Source organism: Sceloporus occidentalis, unplaced genomic scaffold (assembly GCF_023333645.1).
Source record: "Sceloporus occidentalis isolate IW3139 unplaced genomic scaffold, rSceOcc1.0.p SCAF_286, whole genome shotgun sequence".
NCBI lineage: Eukaryota > Metazoa > Chordata > Lepidosauria > Squamata > Phrynosomatidae > Sceloporus > Sceloporus occidentalis.
The window spans coordinates 27,126-44,707 of NW_028317266.1; positions in this window are offsets into that span (position 1 = coordinate 27,126).

Here is a 17,582-nt window from a genome sequence, read left to right on the forward strand (position 1 = left end):
ATAGAAGGTTGGAATTTGTGGGTATTGTTTAATTAAACCTTCTCTTATTTTTTTAGATATTATTCCCTTTTCTTCTGCCTGTTCCAAAATTATAGCTAGTTCCAAAGCATATGATGTTACAGGGTTAAATGTCAGTTTTTCATATGTTGATTTATCTTTAACTTGGCGAAATGCCTCTTTTTCATACATTGTGTTTGGCCAAATAACTACCGTATATTCCGCTGTATAAGACGACTGGGCGTATAAAACGACCCCCAACTTTTCCAGTTCAAATATAGAGTTTGGACTATACTCGCCGTATAAGACTACCCCTCTACCCAGCGTACAACAACCAGCCAATCACGGCAAGCGATGTACCTTACCGGTGATTGGCTGGTTGTTATACAGACATATACATACATACACTGCCCTTACACACACACACACATATATATATATATATATACTACACATACTAACATACGCCTGTCAATACATACACATTTATACACTGCCCTCACCACACACCCCTGCCTTTACACACACACGTATATACATATATATATATATATATATATATATATATACAGACACACACACGTGTATATATATATATATATACACACACACACACACATATGTGTATATATATATATATATATATATATATATATATATATATACATACATACACACACATGTATATACCGTATATATACACACATGTATGTATGTATATATATATATATATATATATATATATATATATATACACCACTTTACAAACACACAAACACACTGACCATCTCACACCAACATACATACACTGCACTCACACCCCTTTCTCCCCATCTCTTACCTTTCTCATCTTCTATCTTCTTTCTTCCATCCAGTCGTGGGAGCGCGAGGTCTGTCATGTCAGACCTCTGTTTACTGCTCCCTTATCACTACGCGCCGGCAATTGATGCCGAGCGCCCGGACATGACGTCATCACCGCGCTCGGCATCAATAGCCGGCGCGTAATGATTAGGGAGCAGGGAAGCCGAGGTCTGAAGTGCCAGACCTCGAGCTCCCTAATGTTGGGCTAGTTAGAGGGAGGTTGTGATCTCCCCAACCAGCCCTGCTGATCAGGGCTAGTTGGGGAGATCACGATCTTGCACCTACCTCGGCGTGGCCCTGAAGACCGGCCCAGGGGAGGCGGCTTCTCCACTCACCCCTCCCCTAGAGATTTGTGGCTTCGTGGGACTCTCCGGCTGGGTAAGTATTCGGTACTCGGTTAGTACCCGGCGTATAAGACGACCCCCGACTTTTAAGAAGATTTTCTGGGGTTAAAAAGTCGTCTTATACGCCGGAATATACGGTATATTTCCCCCTTTATCTGCTTGTTTTATTGTGATATCTTCTATTTTTTTTTGAAGTTCATTTAAAGCTTTTCTTTGTGTTCGAGTTAAATTATCATTAGATCTTTTGATTGAGATCTTCTGAAATTTAGACTTGGGCACCAGGGAGCTCTTCGTGTTCGTCTTCGTGCTCGTCTTCGGGGGAAAAAAAATCTTCGTATTCCGCGAATATTCGCCCGTTCCTGTCTTCTCTTCGGGTGAATATTCGCGGACATTCTTCGTGCTCGTTTAATCTTCGTTTCCCTCCCGGTTGCCTAGCAGGGGTTAATACGGGGTTAACAACACATCGGAGCAGCAGCAGATGCCGTGAAGGTACGTGTGTGCAACTCTATTGGTCGTTTCGGCAGGGGGCTGGTCTGGCATCAACGAGTGAATTGCAGAACGCACTTCATTCGTTGATGGCAGGTCAGCCCCCTGCCGAAACGACCAATAGAGTTGCACACACGTACTGAGGTGTACTGTACACAAAATGACCTAGAGACAAATGCTCCAAGGAACTTGGCCTCCGTTTTTATCATACACAATCACACATCCATAGATGTTTAATAAAAGAATAGGGATTATTTTACATTTTTAAATTGATTTTGGACCACTTGTAATACATGCCTAACATTTGCTACCTATTTACAATGGCATACTTTGCAACAACCCAACTTTTACTGGGCAGGACTGGAAAAAAAGCAGGACTGTCCACCAAAATCTTGGGTGTGTTGGCAGGTATGCGGATGTAAAAATGTTGGACAGGATCTAAAAAATAGCTTAGGGTTAATGTACGGTTATGTTTAAGATTAGTAGCAGTGCACTGGTTTGGTTAAAGATGTATTATGTCTAAATAATAATTTAATTTTAATTTTAATGGGTTTTTAAAAAAAAAATAGGGCTTTATTTAAATGTATTTTAAAGTTATATTTATTATTTACTACTTTATTATATTTATTTAATGTTTATACTAGTGCTACCTACCGAGCTATAACTACCAACGTGTATTTGCATACCTATTTAGCTAAATTAGATGGGACAGGACTGGAAAAAAGCAGGACTGTCCCTGAAAAAGTTGGGTCTGTTGGCAGGTATGTGGATGGAAAAATTTTATAGTATGAAGTGTGAGTTATAGCGTTAATGCTAGTGAGTGTAGAAGTGAAGGCCAGGACAAATATCAAGAGGAAAGGTCCTTGTGATTTGTGCATTGTACGTGTACGTGTATGTGTTATGTGTGTTATGTGTTATGTCACTGTGTTATTTGTGTTATTGTGTGTGTTATGTTTGGTTGGTTGGTTGTGTATCAGAAGGAAAATAATGAAATGGAAATGGAAAAGGAAATGGAAAAGGCGAATGAGTGGGCAATTGGCGACCCACTCACCTGTTTCACCCCAGAGCAAAGCATCCAAACACTGTCAGTCCTAGACGTTTGGCAGCGGACTTCCAGAGCTCAGACACAAGGCCCTAGCATAAGCTGGCCACTCGGGCGGAGGTAGCAGGCGTTGCCACACCGCAGACAGAGGCAGCCAGGGGGGGAGAAACTGCCCTTACCATTAGGGACATTTGAGGCATGACACTAGCCAGGAAGCGAACTGGCATTGAAGAGACGCTGGCACCACCAGCAGCAGCAGCAGCATTGGGAAAGGCGAATGAGTGGGCAATTGGCGACCCGCTCACCTGTTTCACCCCAGGGCAAAGCACCCAAACACTGTCAGTCTTAGACGTTTGGCAGCAGACTTCCAGAGCTCAGACACAAGGCCCTAGCGTAAGCTGGCCACTCCGCGGAGGTAGCAGGCGTTGCCACACCGCAATGGGGAGAAACTGCCCTTACCATTAGGGACATTTGAGGCATGACACTAGCCAGGAAGCGAACTGGCATTGAAGAGACACTGGCACCACCAGCAGCAGCAGCAGCAGCAGCAACAGAATTGGGAAAGGCGAATGAGTGGGCAATTGGCGACCCACTCACCTGTTCCACCCCAGAGCAAAGCATCCAAACACTGTCAGTCCTTGGCGTTTGGGAGCGGACTTCCAGAGCTCAGACACAAGGCCCTAGCGTAAGCTGGCTACACCGGCGGAGGTAGCAGGCATTGCCACACCACAGCAAGTGCAACCAGGGGGGAGAAACTGCCCTTACCATTAGGGACATTTAAGGCACGACATTAGCCAGGAAGCGAACTGGCAGAGAAGAGACGCTGGCACCACCACCAGCAGCAGCAGCAGCAGCATTGGAAAAGGCGAATGAGTGGGCAATTGACGACCCGCTCACCTGTTTCACTCCAGGGCAAAGCACCCAAACACTGTCAGTCCTTGGCGTTTGGGAGCAGACTTACAGAACTCAGACACTAGGCCCTAGCGTAAGCTGGCCACACCGGCGGAGGTAGCAGGCATTGCCACACCACAGCAAGTGCAACCAGGGGGGAGAAACTGCCCTTACCATTAGGGACATTTAAGGCATGACACTAGCCAGGAAGTGAACTGGCAGAGAAGAGACGCTGGCACCACCAGCAGCAGCAGCAGCAGCAGCAGAATTGGGAAAGGCGAATGAGTGGGCAATTGGCGACCCGCTCACCTGTTCCACCCCAGAGCAAAGCATCCAAACACTGTCAGTGTTAGACGTATGGCAGCAGACTTCCAGAGCTCAGACACAAGGCCCTAGCGTAAGCTGGCTACACTGGCGGAGGTAGCAGGCATTGCCACACCGCAGCAAGTGCAACCAGGGGGAGAAACTACCCTCTCCATTAGGGACATTTGAGGCATGATTTCAGCCAGGAAGCGAACTGGCAAAAGATGCTGGCACCACCACCAGCAGCAGCATTGGAAACAGAAAAAGGTGAATGAGTGGGCAATTGACGACCCGCTCACCTGTTTCACCCCAGGGCAAAGCATGAAAGTCTGTCAGTCCATGGCGTTTGGGAGCCGACTTACAGAACTCAGACACTAGGCCCTAGCGTAAATTGGCTACACCGGCAGAGGTAGCAGACGTTGCCACACCACAAACACGTGCAACCAGGGGGAGAAACTACCTTAAACATTAGAGAGAAAAAAAAATAACTTTCCAAGCTAAGAGCTGGGTAACCCAACTTGGGCAGATTGAATTTAAGAAAGGCAATCTGCTCCATCAGATAAGGTGCCATGCGTGAGCGCTGTGGACTCAGTATGTTTCCAGTCATAGAAAACACGCGCTCACTTTGAACAGTGGTTGGCGGACATGATAGTAGCTGCTGCGCAACCCACGAGAGTGCAGGCCACACACTCTTCTTTTCATCCCAGTAGCTAAGAGGATCAACATTAGGCGCAGAAGGAACTTCACAGAGGTAAAATTTGACCATTTCAGCAGCACTACTCTCCTTTCTGCTGCTAGCTCTGTCAGATGGTCCAGCTATACTCCCAAGTGCCTCTTCCCAAAACACAGCTGCTCCACTCAGCTGTGTTGTGCTGCTTGTGGCACTGCTGCTGATGCTGCTGCTAGGAGTAGCAGACCACATCATCTCTTCCTCCTCCTGCACCTCTCCCTCCTCGGACAGCATTCCCATTTTACGCTGACAGTCACGCACCTTGTTGACCAATTGCTCCCGGTAGCTACTGAGAACATTAAATTTCAAAGCTAGCTTTCCTTTAATTCTTGGATCGCAAAGGCACGCTAGCATCATTTCGGGACTCTCTTCCATTCGTTCGTGCGAAGGTGTACTTTTAGCAGATCCTTCAGCTTCCTGACTATGGCTGCTACGTCAGGATGTAGAGTGCCACCTTGAACAGCCTCACGGTTTTCAAGGAACACATCCATCTTGCTGCCTAGATGGGAGAACACTGGGATTACCTGGGCCAGACTGGCAGTGTTTGAGCTTAAATTTTCTGTGGCATCCCTGAATGGTTTAAGATTATGGATTGCCCTCTGCTGCTCCAAAATCCTCTCCAGCATGTCTAACGTGGAGTTCCACCGTGTACTGACATCCTGACGTAGGCAGTGTACGGGAAGACCTGACCTCTCTTGCTCTTCCCTCAAAAGTTGGCTAGCCTTAACACTATGGTGAAAGTGCCCAGCGATCTTTCTGCAGCGGGACAGAACTACTGCTGCCACATTAGTTCCTTCTGACATTGCTGCCTTCACTACAAGATGGATGATGTGGGCTGCACAGCGCACACCAACAATATGACCATCTCGCAGCGCTTTCACCATATTAGCACCTCCATCAGTTACCACAAAACCAACTTCAACATTGGTGCCCACCTCTGCTCCCACCCAAAGGCTAAACATTTTCCTCATTGCATGCAGAATATTTTGGGAAGTGTGCTTTTCATCAATCACTTCTGCATGGAGAAGGAAAGATCGGTAGCCTGCTGCAGCAGCTTCCTTAGACACACCGGGCTGCCACCAGTGTGCTGTCAAAGAAAGAAAGGCATGCTGGCCGCTAGGTGCACTCTACAAATCTGTAGCGAAATGAACACACTGACCAGCAGCCTTGGAAAGCTCCTCTTTCACTGCTGCAACACAGGACCGATACAATGAGGGGACAATGTTCCTGCTGAAAGTGGAACGTGACGGAACTGTATATTGTGGAGCCACAGCCGCCATCAATTGTTTGAAAGGCTCCCCTTCGATCATAGAGAAGGATGCCCCTCCAACAGCAATGAACTGACCAATCAGTCGCGTTACTTTATTGGCCTGCTGTTTGGGCATTGACTTTTTGGATTGGAAAGCCACAAATTGTTCCACGGTGGGCTGGACATGCAGTGTTCCAACCTGCCTTGGTCTCTGGCTGCCAGCACTAGCTGCTGCTATTGGCTCAGAAGAAGAAGCTGTTGGGGTTTTTCCACGGCCACCAGCTATGCTGCCTGCACTAAGTTTTACTTCTGCATCTTTCCCCAATAGCACAGCGTTGTGTTGAGTGCTGAGGTGATGCTTCATGCTAGCACTGGTAAAATGGCCAGACACTTTCCCTCTGCTTATTAGCTTCCCACAATGTTTGCACTTTCCATAGCGCCCTTCTTCAACATTTTCAAAGTGCTCCCAAATTGGGGCGCGCATAGCCTTGGAGTGTGCCTTGGGTGCTGCTCCTACTGCTCGGGGTGGATGAACAGAGGCAGAACTAGTGGTGGTGGGACTGGTGGTAACAGTACTGGCCATAGTGGGACTGCTAAATGCTTTAGATTTGCTAGGTTTTGCTGCTGCTGCTGGTGGTGGTGGTGATGGTGATGATCGTAGTGGAGAAGGTGGGGGCTCAGGGAAAAATTGTGCACTAGTCATTTGGACACTGCTCCCTGAGGAATCTGATTCCTGACCACTCATCTCCTCTACTTCCTCTGGCTCATAGTCCAGTTCTTCATTAGCCAGATCGAATGGAATTCCTGCTAGGCTGGAGCTAAGACTGATATCGTCGTGAGACTCGTGACTAGTAGTAGTGCGAGCAGGAAGAATAGACTCTGCACTTGGCCTCTCAGTCTCAGGCTCCTCTGCTACCTCGCTAGGTGGAGTTCCACTATGTGTAGCCCTCTCTCTAACTGTCTTTACAAAAATTTTGTAAGGACTTGGTGGCTTGCTAGAGGTACTAGGAGGACATGGCGTGGCGGTACCAGTGGGAACAGTAGGCGCAGCACTAGTGGTGGTAGAGGCGGTAGAGGTGGGGGTGGTGGTGGTGGTGGTTTTCCCTACAAAGGAATGAGATCGCTTTGGTTTGGGACCCCTCTGAGTCTTGCTGCTAATTTGGCTCTGCTTGGTATCTTGCATGCTGCTTGTGGATGGGGAAGATGCTGCTTGGGGCAAAAGGCACTTCTTTTTAGTCACTGGGCTGGTACTACTTGTGCTACCCTTTAACTTTGAACGTGCTTCTGGTGCTTTAGGCTTTCCGTAAAAAACCATAGAGCTTGTGGGCCTAGCCGCACTACTACTGCCTGCTTTTGGTGCCTTTCCTTTACTTGATGATCCTTCAAGCAATGCTTCCCCAAATGATAAGCGAGAGCTTGGCCTACTTGGCCGACTAGACTGACGCAAAGGCTGCATCTTAGAACTGGTGGTGGTGCTGGTAGATGGAGCTTGTCCCTCCTTAGTCCCAAAAGGAGGATCCATTTCAAATTTTGTGTTGTGTGTGTAGTGTAGTGTAGTGTAGTGTTTAAAAAAACTATAAAAAAAAAAAAAAAAGGAAAAACGAATTAAAGACAAAAAAATTAGAGGAAGTTCTCTTCAGTGCTACTGCTTAAAAAGTAAAACTATGCACTACTGCACTGTGCTGTTGTGTGCAATCTGCCAAAGTGCTAAAGTTATTTAAATTATTAACTCAAGATTAACTATTTATATAACTAGCAGTATTTTATTTTTAATTTGAATTTACACGGGCCTAAGAGCTTAGCCTACTACTATGCTAGCCTAAAGCTATATTTCCTTACTATAAGTCTACCTCTAGGCAGACGCTCTCAAACCCACTAAGCTAAAGTGAGGTTAAATCAGATTCAGTATATGATTTACTAATTAATATTAAGTTATATAATATTAATAGATTAGAAATAATTTACTTATATATTATAGATAGAAGAATATAGATTATGAATTAGAATTTAGAATTAGAATTACTTATATTATAGATTATGAATTAGAATTTATATTGTTATATATTATTTATAATATATTATAGATTAAGATTAAAGAAGATTAGAATTATTTTAGTACTACAGCTAGTAGCTTGAAGCTTTGCTTAGTACAGTTGTTGTCGTCACACAGTCAATTTTTCTTGAAAAGAAATTAGAAATAAAATAAAATGTCACAGCAAAACAGTTAGCTTCACTGCTTGCTGAACAAAAACACACAGCACTTATGCGGCTGCACTCACTAGCCCAACAAGTTCACTTCACTGATGGACTGAGGTGAGCAAAACACTAAGGGTAAAATCTTTGCAAAACAGTTAACGTCACTGCTTGCTGATCAAAAAAAAACACAGCACTTATGCGGCTGCACTCACTAGCCTAACAAGTTCACTTCACTGATGGACTGAGGTGAGCAAAACAAATGAAATAAAATGAAAGATTAATAATTAAGAAAAATTGGCTTGGTCTCTTGCTGTTGCTAAAACAAAGCACAAACTATAGAGCTGCAGCACCAGTACTAATAAGATTAGCTGAACTATACGCTAGTAGTAATTAATTAATATTATTACTTTTATTTATAGCTAATTTCATTAACTATTAAGATAAGAATTATAGAATTATTGATATTACTGATTTTAGATTAGACACTAGTGGATGTCTTGAATGTCTACAGTACACTCTACACTAGTAAACTATTACTAACTATAATATATATAACTGACAAATATATATATAATTTTATAATGTATTCAATCATTAATTATATTAATTAATATTACTGATTTTAGATTAGACACTAGTAGATGTCTTGAATGTCTACAGTACACTCTACACTAGTATACTATAGTATATATATATATATATATGACTGACAAATATATATATATATAATATTATAATGTACTATTAAATTATAGATTCTATTAAATTATTATTTATAAATTCTATTTAATTTATTTAAGCAGGACAGGCAGTAGGCACTAGTGCCAGCCCAGGGCAAGGGCACCCCAGTGCCACTGAGGCACTGGGTGCACTGTCAACTCAACAGCACTTACACTACAGTTGATGACAAATTAAATAAAAAAAAAATTAAATTAATCAAATTATTATTATTAAATATATTAATTAAGTAGAACTGAAGTGAGGATGAAGTACACTGTGAGAAATGGCAGGCTAAGGCTTACCAGTCTCACACAGAACAGAACAATCTCTCTGTAACGCTCGGATGCAGCACAGCAGTGTTGCCAAAGCAGTCACAGCGAAAAATGAATGGATCTCTCAGGCAAGCTCTGGTCTTATAAAGGCGCCTTCAGAATTCAAAAAACAGCAGCACAGGCATTGGACGAGACCCTTAGCGTGACGTCACAAGAGTGAGCTGATTGGACAGTCGAGATCAGCTCACTCCTGTTTGAAATTTTGGCGGCTGCGCGGCAAAAACGAAGACGAGTGAGTCTTCGTCTTCTCCTACGTTTTGCCGGCACTGTATTCTCTTCGGCATGTCTTTGGAATGAACAAAAAAACGGCCTCTTCGTGCTCGTTTTCATGTTCGCCCGAAGACGAATGCGCAAGTCTACTGAAATTCTTCTGTCACTAACCGAGTGAAAATGTCTATGGCTTGGCATATAGAAAAAGGGGGAAATGTTTTTGATTTGGGTAGAATACATTCCACCAATTTACCAGGATTATCTGGTTGTTCTTCCCATAATTCCTCAAAATCTCTCAATGTTTCCCTTTCAATCTCATTAAAATTCATGTATGTTGGTAGTGTGTATCGTGCATTGTAAACCCAATACCAGTTTAACCCACCAAATAACGACACGGAGACCGAAATTGGATAAAGCAGGCCACAGCACAATTTTATTATAAAACCATAAAACACTGTGTTGGCCCAAAACACCATAAACCAATAAGAATAATATACAATAACCGATAAGTAATAAATACAAATATACAAATATACATAACACATTACCGTAACACATTCAAAACATAACCAACACAGGAACCGAATTAACCCTGTCCTTGCCGGCCTCTCACACTGCACAATCCAGACCACAGGTACTCACCTCCCCCCTCGTCCAAACAAAATTGACAGCTACCTTTCGCTGTCCCACCACCAATGCTAACCACCAGCCGTCCAACAAGCTCGGTGGGCACGTCCAATAAAACACCAGAGGTTAGGGGAGGATTGAGCCTTCCATTACACCAGCATCCAAACTCCATCACTTACCAAAACCAGACCGGCAAGGACACACAAACCGCCAGCTGTGACAAAAGAAAGAAAGTTAGTACACAAGAAAAAGGGAAGGAGGGTGGGAAGCAGGTAAGACTGTTGGCCGTGTCTGTAAAAAAGGACAGTGACCGGGGTCACCCAGAGGGCACCTTATATCACCTAGGGTCTCCCACCCCTCAATTAACATACCCCAATCAAAACACGGACATGCCCTGAGCATGCACTAACCCACACACATACATGCTCCCTGTCCATTTAGCTACTCTGATTCCCAGGGGCCTTGTATGTAGGTAGTGTGTATCGTGCATTGTAAACCCAATACCAGTTTAACCCACCAAATAACGACACGGAGACCGAAATTGGATAAAGCAGGCCACAGCACAATTTTATTATAAAACCATAAAACACTGTGTTGGCCCAAAACACCATAAACCAATAAGAATAATATACAATAACCGATAAATAATAAATACAAATATACAAATATACATAACACATTACCGTAACATATTCAAAACATAACCAACACAGGAACCGAATTAACCTTTCGCTGTCCCAACACCAATGCTAACCACCAGCCGTCCAACAAGCTCAGTGGGCACGTCCAATAAAACACCAGAGGTTAGGGGAGGATTGAGCCTTCCATTACACCAGCATCCAAACTCCATCACTTACCAAAACCAGACCGGCAAGGACACACAAACCGCCACTAACCCCGCTGTTTAACCCCTTAAATCAGCGGGGGCCCCCACCAGCACACGCCATGGCCTGACCGATAGCCTCCTGCAGAGCCAAATTGAAAAGATCCAAACCGATGTCATTCAAATGAACGCCATCACTCCGAAACAAATTAGCCGCGTCCCTCTCAAACACCCTATGCCGAACCGTCACGCCATTAACGCTAGCCACAAACTTGGAAATCCAACGATTAAACTTAACCCGCGACCGCTCCAGGGCCCGCTGGTTAGTCGCCACCCGCCAAAAATTCCAAGACACCACCTCGGACCATACCAAGCGGACATCAGGAAACAAAACAAGAACCCTAGCAAGGTCCCGAAGAACCGTGTCCCCCAGAGACCTGACCCCCGCTTCCCGAACCACCGCACCTCAACCGCAAGAGGAGAGAACCCCAACTGCTCCCCGTTCGGGCGAACTGCCGCCTGCCTCCTGGCCCAGAAGATGAAGGAATGTCCAACGAGCCAGACTTGAGGGAGAACCACACCTACAAAAAACAGAGAACATTAAACAGGCATATCCAAACGAACATACGACCTAAAACGACCCGATCGCCAGCGCCCAATACGTTGCACGGAGGAATCAGGCAAACCAACCCGGGTAGCCTCCGTGGCTGCACCAATCCGAAAGGAATGACCCCCAAAAGACCCGGCAGGAACACCCAAGACCGACAGCAACTTCCGAAAAATGCTGACAAACTGGAAATGGGATATAAACGACCCGTCCTGATGCACCAACAGCCGACCCCCCACCGCCGGGCGAACCAAGAGAAACTCGTGAACTGACGACACCGGGCAAATAGGTGAGCCCGCAATGGCACCCAAACGAACACAAGACCCCCTACCCAGGACATCCGTTTTTGAGCGCCGAATGCGAAAGCTCAGACCACCAACCCCCAAATCCACATCCTCCACCAAAACACCGCCAGGCACACGCTTACTAGGGCTAACCAACTCCCCTATCCGCATAGCCCCGAAAAAGGCTAAGCTAAAAGCCGCCCTGAACAACCGAACCTCGAAGTCCGAAACACAAACAGAACCCAACACCCCACACAACCGAACCAGCAACTCAGCCGAAACCGGCCTCCGAGTATCCCTTGCAACAACCCCCTTGCGCCATCCCCTCAAGGCCTGGCGAACAAGGAAATCCTTGGTAAAATCGACGATGCCCATCAACTTACACAAAAAACTAAGACCCGACAGGCGAGCAGAAGCCGCAGACGGGGACACCCCGGTCGAGTCCCACTGACACAGGAGGGAAAGCAAGCCACGAACCCGAGCAGCGTGAGTCGGGAAACCCCCACAGCCGTCCTCAAAGGCCGCCCACTCGCCCACTTTACCATACCTCCCCCAGGTGGACCTGGAAACCGAATTGCGAATCCACTCCGTCACTCGTCCAACCCAAGGGACCACAGCTGAAAGCGAGAAAGAGCATCAGCCGTCACGTTTTTGACACCGGGTATATGCACTGCCCTACAGGTCACATTCAGACCCAAACACCGCAACACCAGCCGACGCAAAAGGCGAACCACCGGAGGAGAGGAAGCCGTCAAAGTATTGATAGCCTGAACAACCCCCAAGTTGTCGCAATGAAACAGAACCCGCCGATCACGGAGAACATCACCCCATACCTCTAAAGCCACCAAAATGGGAAAAAGCTCCAGGAACGCCAAGTTCCGGGTGAGCCCCGACTCCCTCCAGGAGACCGGCCATTTCTCAGCACACCAGTGCACACCCAGGATAGCCCCGAAAGCCACCGACCCAGCCGCATCCGTGTAAAGATGCAACTGGGAATTAGAAACCTGGGGTGCCTGCCAATACGACCGACCATTGTAGGTATCCAAAAAGGACCCCCAGACAGCCAAGTCATCACGCAGCGGACGAGTGAGCCGAATAAAATGGCGGGGCCGGACAACACCCGCCGTCGCCGCAGCCAGCCGCCGGCTAAAAACCCAACCCATCGGCAAAATGCGACAAGCGAAGTTCAACTTCCCCAACAGCGATTGCAACTGACAAAGCTGAACCTTCCTCATTCCCCGCACCCTGGCAACAAACCCCTTCAAGTCAACCAGCTTATCAACAGGCAAGCGGCACTCCATCGCCACAGAATCAATCTCGATTCCAAGGAAACTCAGACAGGTCGAGGGACCCTCCGTCTTGTCGGCCGCAAGAGGAACTCCAAAACGACACATCACGGCCTGCACAGTGTGAAGGAGATGAAGACAATCCCTCGAATCCCCCGCCCCGATACACAAGAAATCGTCCAGATAATGCAGGATAGAAGCCAAAGGCGCGAATCCAATTCCCAAAGGTCTTTGGAATCCGCCGATACCGATACTTCTCTTTTTCCTTCTCCTTTTCCTTATCCTTCTCCTCCGCCGCAGGGGAGGTGCCTCCTCCAGCGGCAGAAGGGAGAAAATCTCCAAAAACTCCCCTTTCCAGATCTTTTGTTTAACCTCCTGTTTCAAATGCAGCCCAAGCGGGCCCGACCAACACATGTAGGTCGCCCCACGAGCCACGTCCCCCACCCCTAAAGCTGCATCCACAACTGGCGCCGAGCCAATCACCGCAGCAGCCCCGCCAACTGGCGGGGCCACCGCCACCGGAACCCCGGGGGCCACCGGGCCAGACGTCCCGGCACCAGCAGACCCCGCCACAGCAGGCACAGAAAAGGAAACCGAACCTAAAGACCCCGTACCACCCCCAGGTTGCTCCCACACGGACCTAACCTGACTATCAAGCCCCGACCGCGACGGACCAGCATCCCTGTCGCGCTCCCACGCATCCAAAAAACACCGCAGACCTGAAAGAAAAGTACCCATAGAAGAGCCCGAGCGACCCTCCACCCCAAGAGGCCCACAGAATGAGAAGGCAACTCACCACCAAGCGACCGGCAGACCTCCTGCGGCGCCGTAGCTGAAGCCGTATTGCTAGAAGGTCCCTGAAGTCCCGGTCCCAGCAGCGGCGAAGCATCCTGCAGCAGCACACCAGACACAGCCTGTGTAGAGGAAGGGGGTGAGAGCACAGGTCCTGGAACAGTACCAGAAACCGCCACCAGGGGGCCGAAACTTGGCAAGCCACCAGCAGGCGCCGTAATGAAAGGGGGGAGGGGGGTAGCGAAAGCCTCCTCATCAGAGGAGCCATACTGCAGCCAGGAAGACCCCACCATCCCCCCACCCTGAGGAGGTAAGCAGGCCGAGGGCCCTGGAGAGAGGGCCAGGTCATCCCCGGAGGACCCCCCTGCCTCCTCCGAGACATCCCCCCCCAGCAGGTCCCCCAGCCGCCCCCTGTGCAGCCCTGCCGGGCCTCATCACCCCCCCCGCGGCTTGCCTGACCCCTGATGGGGCTGCCGCAACCGCCCGCGACGTCCTCTTCGGGCGGGCAGCGGAAATGCCGCCCGCCGCGCGGCCTCCAGCCGGCTCCACCGATCGGCCGCGGCCACCGGAGCGGCCGCGGTGAAGTGCCGCATCCCGCGGCACCCGTGCAGGCGCTGGGGCCTCTGTTGCCGGCCCCGGCAAGGGAGCAGCAGGCCTTGCGAGCCGTGAGGAAGCCTCGCGAGACCGCCGCGGGGACGACGGCGGCGAAGACGGCCGCCCGCCCGAGGAGACGCCTCGAAACCCGAAACGCGCCCGCGAGACGGTGCCTCCGCGGCCCCACCAGACCCGGCAGGCACCACAGGCACCGCAGCCTGGGGAAGTAGGTGAGCAAACTGCTCACGCAGCGCCCTACCACTGTCCTGGTCCGCACCAGCCCTGAGAGCAGCGAGGATCGCCTCCACGTCCATACTCCAGGCCGTCACACCGAAGCTCAAGCAGGTAAGACTGTTGGCCGTGTCTGTAAAAAAGGACAGTGACCGGGGTCACCCAGACAAACCCCAAAATGTTCTTTAACTATATAAATAGTAAAAAGGTTAAAAATGAAAGCGTTGGCCCCTTAAAAAGTAATGAGGGAGAAGTTATAGACGGGGATCAGGAAAAAGCTAATCTATTAAATATATTCTTCTCTGCTGTATTCACAGAGGAAAATGAAATGCCAGGTAATATACAGCAGGATGAGATAACTGCCACAGTACATGTCGCCTGTCTAACCCAGGAAGAAGTGCAGTGCCGCCTAAAAAAAATCAAAATAGACAAATCACCAGGTCCAGATGGCATTCACCCCCGCGTTCTAAGGGAGTTAAGTAATGTAATAGACAGACCCCTATTTCTAATATTCAAGGACTCTATAGTGACAGGGTCTGTTCCCCAGGACTGGCGCACAGCAAATGTTGTGCCAATATTCAAAAAGGGGACAAAAAGTGACCCGTGGAATTATAGGCCTGTTAGTTTAACTTCTGTTGTGTGTAAACTGTTTGAGGGTTTCCTAAGAGATGCTATTTTGGAGTATCTCAATGAAAATAAGTGTATGACTCCATATCAGCATGGGTTTACAAGGGATCGGTCCTGTCAAACTAACCTGATCAGCTTTTATGAGGAGGTGAGCTCAAGACTGGATCGGGGTGAATCGCTGGATGTCGTATATCTTGATTTTTCCAAAGCATTTGATACGGTGCCACATAAAAGGCTGGTACATAAAATGAGAATGCTTGGGCTGGGGGAGAATGTGTGTATGTGGGTAAGTAACTGGCTCAGTGATAGGAAACAGAGGGTGGTTATTAATGGTACATACTCTGAGTGGGTTACTGTTGCTAGTGGGGTACCACAGGGGTCAGTTTTGGGTCCTATTCTTTTTAATATATTTATTAATGACCTTGTAGAGGGATTGTATAGTAAAGTATCAATCTTTGCAGACGATACTAAGCTCTGTAACGTGGTTAACACAATAGAGGACAGTGCACGATTACAAATGGATCTGCATAGGTTGGAGGCTTGGGCTGGGATGTGGCAGATGAGGTTCAACACAGATAAATGTAAGGTTATGCACATGGGGAAGAAAAATCCAGGCTGGGAATATGTATTAAATGGGAAAACACTGCGGACGACTGACATGGAAAAGGATTTAGGAGTTTTAGTTAACAGTAAATTTACCTGTAGCGACCAGTGTCAGGCAGCTGCTGCTAAGGCAAATAAAATCATGGGGTGCATCAAAAGGGGCATAGATACCCACGACAAGGAAATAATTCTACCACTGTACAAGTCACTAGTCAGACCACACATGGAATACTGTGTACAGTACTGGGCACCAGTGTACAAGAAAGATATAGTGGAGCTGGAGAGGGTTCAAAGACGGGCAACCAGAGTAATAAGGGGAATGGGAGGACTACAGTACCCAGAAAGATTATCAGAATTAGGGTTATTTAGTTTGGAAAAAAGACGGCTTAGGGGGGATTTAATAACTATGTATAAATATATAAGGGGACAGTACAGAGATCACTCCCAGGACCTATTTATACCCAGGACTGTATCTATAACAAGGGGACATCCTCTACGGTTGGAGGAAAGAAGGTTTCTACACCAGCACCGACGGGGGTTCTTTACAGTAAGAGCGGTGAGATTATGGAACTCTGCCAGAGGAAGTGGTAATGGTAAACTCAATAAAAGAGTTCAAAAGGAGCCTGGACGTGTTTCTTGAAAGCAATAATATTACAAGTTATGGATATTAGATTAATAGGGACAGAACGTTGATCCAGGGATTTATTCTGATTGCCATATTTGGAGTCGGGAAGGAATTTTCCCCCTGGTATGGGGCAATTGGCATCTGCTTCATAAGGGTTTTTTTGCCTTCCTCTGGATCAACACAGTAGGGACACAATATGTATATAGGTTGAACTTGATGGACTTTGGTCTTTTTTCAACCTTATGAACTATGTTACTATGTTACTATCACCTAGGGTCTCCCACCCCTCAATTAACATACCCCAATCAAAACACGGACATGCCCTGAGCATGCACTAACCCACACACATACATGCTCCCTGTCCATTTAGCTACGCTGATTCCCAGGGGCCTTAATCTCCGGTCTAGTGTGCAACTTTCTCAATAGCACTTTGCGTGAAAATAAATGAAGATCTTTTAATGCTGTAAAGAAATTAAAATTATTAGTGGGAGAAAAGATTAAGCCTAATTGTAAAACTTCACATTGTGCTCTAGTCAGAGCATGTTGTGACAAATGAATTACCTCCATATTGTTTTTAGGTCGTTTGTCCTGTTGTCTTGGGGGTGTCCGTCTCCTTTTGTTTCTAGATCTAGATTCTCGAGGAGTTTTTATTTGAGGTGATGGATCTCGGGATCTATTTTTGCTCTTTCCCTCATTCGAATCAGAGTATTCTTTTCTAGAGGTATTGGATGAAATAGAAGTAGATCTAGATCTAGGTAATACTCCTTTCTGTTCCTAGTTTCGCATAACATCTAAATTGTCTCGCTGGAATTTTTTTGATTTTATTGTGCTTATTTCTTTGCCCCGTTTATGGAACAGACTCTCCAATTCTTTATTTAATTTTTCCAGATCATTATTGGGTAGATTGTTTTTAATTTCATTTTGTAAGATTTCTACTTCTCCCTCAATTTCCATTAAGGTAGCACCATTAAGTTGAATCAAAAGTTCCATAAAGCCTTTTGAACAATGATTAGCTAAATTTTCCCATTTCTCTCTAAACTGGGAATCCGATACTGCAAAAGAGCTGAACTCTCAGGCCTGTAGGTATGAGACCACATGATACATATTTCTCTAAAAAGACTT